Source organism: Cupressus sempervirens, chromosome 4 (assembly GCF_028749045.1).
Source record: "Cupressus sempervirens isolate cs-2001-9-10 chromosome 4, ASM2874904v1, whole genome shotgun sequence".
Lineage (NCBI taxonomy): Eukaryota > Viridiplantae > Streptophyta > Pinopsida > Cupressales > Cupressaceae > Cupressus > Cupressus sempervirens.
In genome coordinates, this window is record NC_143121.1 from 334,963,430 (window position 1) to 334,974,092 (window position 10,663).

At 40.3% G+C, this 10,663-nt stretch overlaps 1 pseudogene; it reads left to right on the top strand.

Annotated features, from left to right (window-relative positions):
- Positions 1 to 2,921: 2,921 nt before the first annotated feature.
- LOC149561388 (putative pectinesterase 8) lies at positions 2,922 to 4,985 on the top strand (annotated as a pseudogene).
- The last annotated feature ends 5,678 nt before the right edge of the window (positions 4,986 to 10,663 follow it).

The window sequence follows — 10,663 nt, forward strand, 5'->3', positions numbered from 1 at the left end:
AATGGTTGAGTGAAGTCAAGTAAGGTGAGAACTATGCAAGTGCTCATTGCTTTTTCTAACTTATCAAAAGTGTGTTGCACTTTTCCACTAGAAGGAGCCTTTCTTCGCCAAATCTCTTAATTGTGCACTAAGTTGAGAGAATCCTTTTACAAACCTCCGGTAATAATTGCACAATCCAAAGAACCCTCACAACTCAAGGAGCAATTTTGGTGGGGGCCAATCAAGGATAGCTTGAATATTCTCCTAGTGGACCTACACTCCATATTTACTAACAACGTCCCCTAGGTACAATATTTCTATCATCTCAAATTCACACTTACATTGCTTGGCAAACAAGGACTGAGCCTTCATGATCCCTAGGATTTCATTCAGATGCCTCAAGTGTTCTTCCCAAGTTTTGTTATAAATAAGAATATCATCAAAGAATACTAACAAGTACTTAACACAATTATTTGTTGAAGATGCGATTCATGCAGGACTAGAAAGTAGCTGGTGCATTTGTTAATCCAAACAACATGCATTTGTTAATCCAAACAACATGACCAAGAACTCATAATGCCTATAGTGACAACGAAAAGCCATCTTCTCCATGTCTTCTTCCCTCATGCGGATCTAATGGTATCCAAAACAGAGATCTTTTTCAGAAAAATAAACCGCACCATGCAGCTCATCCAACAATTAATCGATCATGGGAATAGGGTATCTATTTTTCATTGTCTTCTTATTCAACGCACAATAGTCTACACACATGCACATTGTCCCGTCCTTTTTAACCAATACTATTGATGATGCAAAAGGGCTAGAGTTGGGACAGATCTATCCTTTCTCGAGCGGTTCCTGAATCATCTTCTCGATCTCATCTTTGAATTTTTTTGGATGGCAGTATGACATGGTGATAACTAATTTGGCATTAGCTTCCAACTCCATGGTATGCTCAAACCCACGATGGGGAGGTATGCTAGTAGGAATCTCTATAAAAACTTTATCATGGGTACTCAAGATATTCTGAAGATCATCATCCCGATGGGGTGTTCGTAGTCCTTTTATTGGTTCTGCCGAAACAAAACAATGTGCAACCCATGCAATGTTATCATGCCGAAAAATGGCTTCCATCTACTATGCCAAAACTTCCCTCAGTCCCTCATTGGCCATCCCACAGAGAACAACCCTCTTTCCATCAACAACAAAAGTAAAGTCCATCCACTTGAAACTCAGTGTATTCGTCTAGTGTCTCCATCCACTGTATGCCCAAAATAAACTCCATATCATCTAGGTCCACTATAAAGAAATCCTCTATCACAGTGTGATTAGCCATGGTGATACTCAGTTAGGGAATGAGGTGCATTCAGGGTAAGAGTGTTCCTCCAGCAACCTTGACCTAGAATCCTACATGCGTCTCTGTAGGTAGACCTCTTCTTTTCACCAAGATGAGTTTATGAAGTTTAGAGTGGCTCTACTATCAAGCATCACAATTTTACCCTTTGTCCTTGAAGGGTTCCTTGTACTCAAAATACCATAGATCTCGAGCTTCCAGCCAGGGTGATGATTTCCCCATGCCTTACCAATGCGGTGACCCTCTCCGTATGGTTCAAATTAATCATTTCAGAGTCCTCCTGGAGATGACCATCCTCTGTGGATAGATTATGATCCTGATCATCGTCATAATCAGATATGACTTCGATGTAGTGTATTTTCCCTTTATCGAGACATTTGTGTCCAAGTTATCATGGTTCCTTACAATTGAAACATAATTTCTTCCTTCGGAGCTTTTGTCTGGTAGGTTCATCCAACGAAGGCTTCTTCAGAAAAGGTTTGTTATCTTTGTCCCCTAGAAATACTAGTGGTTTGGAGTGGGAGTAACCTTGAAAGGATGATGTCGATGATGATGCCATGCTTTGTGCCTTTTTTATAGCCTCTAAAAGGGTGGTAGGATTGAAACCTTTTACCCAACCCTTCAGTGGTTCCATCAGTCCGTCCATGAAGACCACTATTCGTCTTCTTTCAAAAAAGTCCGTAACCAAAACAAAGAGTTTCTAAAATTTTGTGATGTACTGATTGACCGATCTAATTTGCCTCAATTGTGCCAACTCTTTAAAATTAAGCTCTGGATCTTTACCATCAAATCGATCTATCAAACTTTTAGTGAATTTTGTATAAGTATTTACTTGGTCATGCCCCAGCATGATACTGTCATGATGCCACCATTCATGCACCACTCCCTCCAAGTGTAGTGCTACAAATTTAATTGCTTCTTCTAGCATTGGATTAAGCTAGAAATAATTATCAGCCTTCATTACCCATGCTTGTGCAGATATGGATCCGGATCTGTCAAATGAAAACAAATTAACTTTACTCAACTATCTTCTGAGATCGTCATTAAAATATCCTCGGTTTCCTCCTCCGGAATATCGCATTCTTAGTTCTACATAATCTTTGTAGGATATATCCTCTTCCAAGTTTGCATTCTTCCAGTCTTCTTTCAACTGTTCTTAAACTTCCTCAAAGGTTGGCTGCCTTCCTCCTTGTGCTACCTCCATTCGTCGAGGGAAAATCGGCATGGAAGGTCAAGAGCGTGTTGGATGAGGGTTTTCTTTACCTGACACCAAGTTGGCACTGTGACCATTTTGTTCCCCAGATATCTTATTGTCTGTCAGTTTCCTGAGAGTTTCTTCCATAAGTTGCTCAGTGTCATTAATCTATGCTTGATTCCTCAAAAGATCCCTTAGTAGTGCCATGAGTTCGGTAGGCGTGAGTTCTTGATTCGCCATCCTATCAAGTGAATGGGATCTCCTTTTCTGGCTATAAACTTTCATTCACTATCCACAAGCAGGTAGAATCTATGTCTCTAATACCACTATAGTATTCCTTTCTAGATACATAGAGGAGAGAGAACCATAACTTCCCCATTGCACATAGGAACCATGAGTTTTGCCTATAGTGTACATACGCATGATGACCGAATAGTGATTCACATAAATCCGTACAGCAATGCCAGAAGCCTGTACGTTAATACCAGAGTCTGTATGATGATGACAGAATCCATACAGTGACACCATGATCCGTACCATGATTGCTAGAATATGTATGTATGGTGTACGGTGTACGATGTACTGTGTTGGTGAGAGGGAGTTGGAGGTTGAAGGGTGTATGCTAGAGGCCCGGAGGCCATACAACAGTCCGTACAGTGGACAAAACAATCTATACCGATGACTAAAGAGGGTCATATGGTGATGAAATTTGGTGGGCTATGCGGTTGCGGTTGTGACGGAAAAAAAAGGCACGGATACTAATGTAAATTGAGTTTCAAAGAGAAAAACAATACCTTCGCTAGTATACACAAGTAACTTAATACAAACAATTACACTTCATGCAAACAAGAATGTTGCTCTAATTTTCCAGATTCGAGCCAAGAAATACACAAACGGAATAGGGCAAGGATTGAGTCCCACCAGAACTGGAATAGCCAAGTAGGGAAAGTCTTTCACTTCCGAAATGGCGAACAAACAATACTAAACTCCAGCAGGAATTCGCAGTATAAGAGAAATAATCCAAATCGCATACCAACTACTACGTACATGGGATGCTTAAATAGCCTTCAAAGGAGCTCCCGAGGGTTTCCAAAGATAGCTGATGGCCACAACTACAGAAACATAAATAAAAAATAGTTCCGACATATACTAAATCAATCGGCGTGTAGACAATGATTTAATTAGTTGTTTATTTTATGACAGGGACATTACACATAGAATATGATCTGAAATGTTGATATTAAAAATTTGAAACGCAATCTTACCCTAGAAACAGAACTACACAAAAGTTCAAGCCAGTTAAATTAGCTATATATATATTATAAGCAATAAACTATAAAGTGATTGAAGCTTTCAAACCCGTCATAGGTTTGCATCCTTTTAATTTCGCATGGAGTATAGCAAGAAAACACCACACATGGAAGAAAAACAAGGACAGATGGGATGGAAAACCTCCACCGTATAATGATTTGGATGAGGATTATAGCCAAATTGTAATAGTGAATCAGGATGGGAGTGGGAATTATACGAGTGTGCAGAAGGTTATAGATGTAGTTCCAGAGCACAGTCCCAACAGCACTGTAATTGTTATCAACAGGGTGTCTACAAGTAAGTCGATTTCTTGCTTGGCTCAATAAGCCCAATAGCTTCTGATCTATAGCACATTTTTAGTGAATAAAGATGTAGAACAAATTCTTGTAATAAATATGATGTGTTTGAACTCTTAAATCTGTAATGTAAGTTTGCAATCAACTTATTATATGCTGCAATAAAATGTGTGTCGTGACCCGCATATCAAATTGTTTAAACAGAGAAAAGGTTTCAGTTGCAGAATCAAAAGCCAACATCACATTCCAAGGACATTGTTACCACAAAACCTCAATCCAGTGGAAGAATACAGCCAATTCTTCTCTGGGACATTCTTCAGTGAATCTGTCACAGTTTTTGCTCAAAATTTTATAGCCAGGAATATAAGTTTTCAGGTTAAAGATCAAATCTTTAGGCTTCATTGTTTCTGTAAATCACTTTTTTCCCTATTATTAAAAATAAATTTCTTACAAACAGAACACTGCTCCTCCAGCATATCCAGGTGATATTGGGGGACAAGCAGTTGCTTTGAGAATAGCAGGTGACCAAGGAGCTTTCTATGGCTGTGGACTCGGAGCTTTCTATGGCTGTGGACTCTTCAATGTTCAAGATACCCTTCATGATGATTAAGGGAGACACTACTTCAAGGAATGCTTTATACAGGGCTCCATAGATTTTATATTTAGCAATGTAAAATCCCTCTTTGAGGTGACCCCATGGACCTTATGACTTCAGAATAGACCACCATGGTTAAAAATCAGATGCTGTAATTTTCTGTTCAGAGTAAAGAATGTTTTGGGAAAATTGCGTATGGTAATTATGACTTAGATCCTTAATGTGTTGGTTAACTACGTTAACTTTTGCAGGATTGCCAATTGAAATGTTTACTTGAATCAGTACACTGGCATTCTACTATGGTAAGTAACTAAAACTTGAGGATTACATCATCTTGTGAAAGCAATAACTGGTTTTTAATAAAAACTAAGTTACAGAGTTGTAAAATTTGGAAATCACATTTATACCTTTCTTGTCCAATCCTAGCAAACTATATACTCCATTACCTAAATTTCAATGCAAGTTATAAAAATAAAATTTTGTCAAATCATGTTATGTGTTATGTTGCTACCTCGTTTCTTATGTGAGCGTTCATTGGGGGTGATTTGATCCGTCTGTGTTTTTTAAAGGGAGAAAATGAGAATCTGATGTTTTTGGGGGGAAGAACAATGAGAATTTGATGTTATGTTACAATTAGGATGTTGACTTTTTATACTACTAGTCTCAAGCGAGTTTTCATATTTTTTTTCAAATTTTATTTGCAAAATTAAATGAATACTATGAAAAATAACATGAATTTTACTACTTTTTCTTTTGAACTTGTTAATTGTGTAAGTATGAGAAATAGATGATATAATATTTGAGACTGATATTTTTAATAATTATTTTCAAAAAGTAAATGTGAAAGATCATAATTTTAATTTTAAATTAATAGTCTAATAGATCAACCATATCTAAGAAAAGTTTCAAACCTATCATAACTATTGATCTCATTATACATTAAATAAAAGTCATGTTGATATTGAATACATATTTCTACCTTAGGTTTGGTAAGGACTTCAATAGCAGTGATGTACTTCATTCATATTGGTAAAGGTAAAATATTTAAAGTTATTTGTGTGAAATTCCATAGTATATAGTTTCACTTTGGATTAATCATAATCATTGGTATCAGATGTTTCAGTTTTATATGAGTTATTTACTTGAGGCGTATGATAAAGAGAAAATGGTTTATTGGAGAATGATTTTAAATGTCCAATAATGATGAGTTCATTCACTATATTTACCAAAAGTGTCAATTATATATTTTGTGTCAAAGATCATATAAATAGATACATAAGTTATCTGTAATGAACCCTGCTGGCTCACACTCCGCTATGCTGAAGAATAATGGTTTTTGTGTTTAGAAAGTTATGTGATTTTTTCCTGTTTTTCATATATATGTTTTTTTGCTCTTTTAGAATATGAATTAAACAACAATGCATGGAAATTAAAAGTGCGAATTCTTTCTTCTATATTAAATTATGCAAACTATAAAAATGATGGCAAATATATACAATGCACACACCGGAACTTCAAATGGTAAGAACTTGGTCATGCAACGTGGGGTTCCAGAATTGGCTGATGACTGTCATATAAGTGCCAGCAGCGACCAAGACCCTTCTGCAGATGAAATGCTGGCCTGGTATAAAGGTCTCTAGACTCCCTTGCACCCATGATACCTTGTGTAATTCTGATTGTAGCCTGTAACCCTGAACGCTGCTACTTAAGAACCGACCGCAACCCCTTTCAGTCTTGACGTTAGGCAATAGAGATGCCCAGCAAATCATCAATCTGCAAGTGAATTGCCAATCTGCCACAGGCTTGTCAACAGGCTCGCCGTCCCCATTTCCTACTGTTAGATTAACCTCCAGAAGCTACTACCGATTCAACAGCAGCAAATTGTAATGGTTCTTTTCTCAAACCTCATGCACATACCGGATAACTTCAGCAGTGATGTTGGCTTCCTTGTACAGATCGTTCCAACTCCACAGTACATAATTGCAGCAGTATGAGACACAATCCATTGGTATGAAAATTGACCAACTCAAAGTGCATTGGCTGTTACAAATTACCAATTCCTTCCAGCTTCAAAATAACTCTCCAAACCCTCATCACAGAAAATATCAAGCTCAAAAATAAAATGCTCAAGGATGATCAAACCTTTTGCAAGGAGTTGTATTCATAACTTTTTAATTCAAAGCTTCACCAACGCACCCAATGGCTAAAGCTTATTGCTCACACCTTTCACTTAAGAGACTTCTTCATCACACTTTTCACTTGAGATATAATTTTGCATTTGGAAGCATATTCAATTTTTAAATATAATAACTTATTTACAACTCAATGGCTAGAGTCTTCTTGTGTACACTTTTCACTAAAGAGGCTTCTTGGACACATCATATAATTAGAACAATTATTTAAGTCAACTTAATAAATAGCCTCTATTATGCATCTTATTGTCAAAGCTATATGAACAAACTAAGATAGCCTGGCCCAAGGCATCACCATTGTGCACTGCTAAAATTAGAAACCAACTCTCTTGACTTATTACAAATAGTAAATCAGCCAAATAGAGAACCTCAAACCAAGTTGTTAGCTCATGAGGGTCGCAATGATGAGCCAATATGCCCATACTCCTAAAACCTACTAAATTGGGGACATCACAATACTCCCTCCCCAAGATTGCTTGTCCTCAAGCAAGCACAATCCTGTAGCACGTCAAACCCTGACCTCCATTAGGATTCCATGGAAAAATGCATGCATTGCCCCTGGGTAAGTGCACAAAGTTGTGGTGCCAAAAGGGGGGTATAAGTGGACACCTTTTTCCTGAAATCAGCAAATTCTGGACTTCAACAAGAATTTGAAAATAGTTACGCTCAAAATTTTAAAATATGACAAAAACAAAAGTCGTAGTCCTTTGAATCTAGTTTTTAAACTACTTAGTTTTAGGTCCTCAAAAAAGGGGGCCACAGAAAGTGGTACTGTTTATTCTAAAAAAACATAAATAGTACAAAGTGTGGCCCCCCTAAAATTTTAACTTTTTTTTTGAAATTCTTTAATTGCTCTAGTCAAAAGTTACCTAACACTATGTAGTTTATCCCAGATTTTTCGGGTAATTTTATAATTTGTATTTTTTTTTTAATGAATTTTTAAATTAGACCCATCCCAAAAACGTGAAATATCTGTGTGCTCCCCCTAGAAATAATTGAAAACTAATCTAAAATCAAAACTTCTTTTTTTCAAAGTGTGTAGAATGGAATCTAGTTTCTAAAAAACTAAGTTGTTACAAAATTCGATGAATGAGCTAAAATCTACAGCCCAATTAGTACATGGTGATTTTTGACAAAAAATGAACATACATTCAAAAGAAATTATAGATGAAAGACTTAAAATAGTTCAAATTAAAAATAAATTATATGGTTAGATAGCTAACATAGAGACCTATAATGTTATGTAACCTGATCTTATCGATACCCAACCACGAAGAATCTTGAAGGGGAGCACACAAGAAAAATCAATCATTTTTTGTATGTTTGCTGGAAAACACGTCTCAGACCTGTTTATAAACTCCAAACCTTTGGGTTGGATCTCCAAGGCAAAACCAAGCCTTAGGCTTGGTTTTAATGCAAAGCTTTAAATAGCGTGTGCGCCCTATAGCATGCACGCCCTATTAAAACGCTATTGAATTCAAGGTAGTGCGCACGTGCTATAGTGCGCACGCACTATTGAGAACTAAATTGCAAACCAAAACCAAGAGAGAGCTGGGGGGGTGGGGCGAGGGAATGGCTATTTGTGTGTGTGTGAGAGATAGAGAGAAAGTAGGGGATGGGAGAGGGGAGAGAGGAAGTGAGAAAGAGTAGGGGTGGCAGAGAGAGTATAGGATAGGAGATAGAGGAAATGTGAGAGAGTAGGGGTGGCAAAGAGAGTACAAGATGCAAGAGAGAGGAAGTGTGAGAGAGAGAGTAGAGGTGGCAAAGAGAGAGTATGGGATGGGGGAGAGAGATTGAAAGTAGGGGATGGGAGAGAGAGGAAGTGTGAGAGAGAGTACAAGTTGGGAGAGAGAGATTGAGAGTAGGGGATGGGGGAGAGAGAGAGTAGGTGGTGGGAGACGGAGTGGGAGAGGAAGAGCGAGAGAGAGGAGGATGGGAGTGCATGTGTGTGAAAGAGAGAGAGTAGGGAATGGGAGAGGGGGAAGATAGAGTAGCTTGAAAGAGAGTAGGGGATGGAAGAGAGAGTAGGGGATGGAAGAGAGAGTAGGCGATGGGAGAGGGAGTGGGAGAGGGAGAGAGAGAGGGGGGATGGAAATGTGTGTAAGAGAGAAAGAGAGAGAGTGTGAAAATGTGAGAGAGGGTAGGGGGTAGCAGAGAGAGAGTAGAGAGGGAGAGAGTGAGAGTGAGAGTGAGAGAGTGAGAGTAGGCAGTGGGAGAGGGAGAGAGAGTGAGAGAAAAAGTAGAGGATGGGAGAGGAGAGAGGGGGGATGGGTGTGTGTGAAAGAGAGAGAGTAGGGAATGAGAGAGGGGAGAGAGAGATAGAGAGAGTAGGGGATGGGATAGAAAGAGAGTAGGCAATGGCAGAGGGAGTGGGAGAGGGAGAGGGAGGGTGGATGGAAGAGAAAGAGATTAGGCAATGGTAGAGGGAGTGGGAGAGGGAGAGAGAGGGGGGATGGAAGTGTGTGTAAGAGAGAAAGTAGGGGATGGGAGAGAGTGTGAGAGAGAGTAGGGGTGGCAAAGAGAGAGTGAGAGTAGGGGATGGGAGAGAGAGGGAGAGAGAGAGAGAGAGAGAGATAGTAGGCGATGGGAGAGGGAGTGGGAGGGAGAGGGAGAGGGGGAATGGAAGTGTGTAAGAGAGATAGAGTTGGGGATGGGAGAGAGTAGGCAATGGGAGAGGGAGTGAGAGAGAGAGGGGGGGGAATGGGAATGTGTATAAGAGAGATAGAGTAGGGGATGGGAGAGAGTGTGAGAGTTTGAGAGAGAGTAGGGGGTGGTAGAGAGAGCTTGTACTGGATGGGGGTGAGAGAGAGAGAGAGAGTGTGTGAGAGAGAGTAGGGGATGGAAGAGAGAGAGTGAGAGTAGGGGATGGGAGAGAGAAAGTAAAGAGGGAAAGAGATTACTTGAGAGAGAGAGAGAGATAGTAGGTGGTGCAAGAGGGAGTGGGAGAGGGAGAGAGAGGGGGGATGGGAGTGTGTGTGAAAAATCTAGAGAGTAGGGGATGGGAGAGGAGAGAGAGAGGGGGGGGATGGGAGTGCGTGTGTATGAAAGAGAGAGAGTAGGGGATGGGAGAGGGGAGAGAGAGAGAGAGTAGGGGATGGGGGAGAGGGAGTGGGAGAGGGAGAGAGAGAGGGGGGGAATGGGAATGTGTGTAAGAGAGACAAAGTCGGGGATGGGAGAGAGTGTGAGAGTGTGAGAGAGAGTAGGTGGTGGCAGAGAGAGCTCGTATGGGATGGGAGAGAGAGAGTGAGATTAGGGGATGGGAGTGTGAGAGAGAGTAGGGGATGGGAGAGAGAGAGAGTGAGAGTAAGGGATGGGATGGGAGAGAGAGAACTTGAGAGAGAGAGATCTAGTAGGCAGTAGGAGAGGGAGAGGGAGAGAGATAGGGGGGATGGGAGTGTGCGTGACAGATGTAGAGAGTAGGGGATGGGAGAGAAGAGAGTGGGGGGATAAGAGTGTGTGTGTCTGTGAAAGAGAGAGAGTAGGGGATGGGAGAGAGTGTGAGAGTGTGAGAGAGAGTAGGGGGTGGCAGAGAGAGAGTACGAGATGGGAGAGACAAAGTGAAAGGATGGGAGAGATAGAGTGAAAGGATGGGAGAGAGTGAGAGAGAGAGTAGGGGGCGGCAGAGAGAGAGAGAGAGTACGGGATGGGAGAGACAGAGTGAAAGGATGGGAGAGAGTGTGAGAGAGAGTAGAGGATGGGAGAGAGTGTGAGAGAGAGTTGGGAATGGGAGAGAGAGAGAGA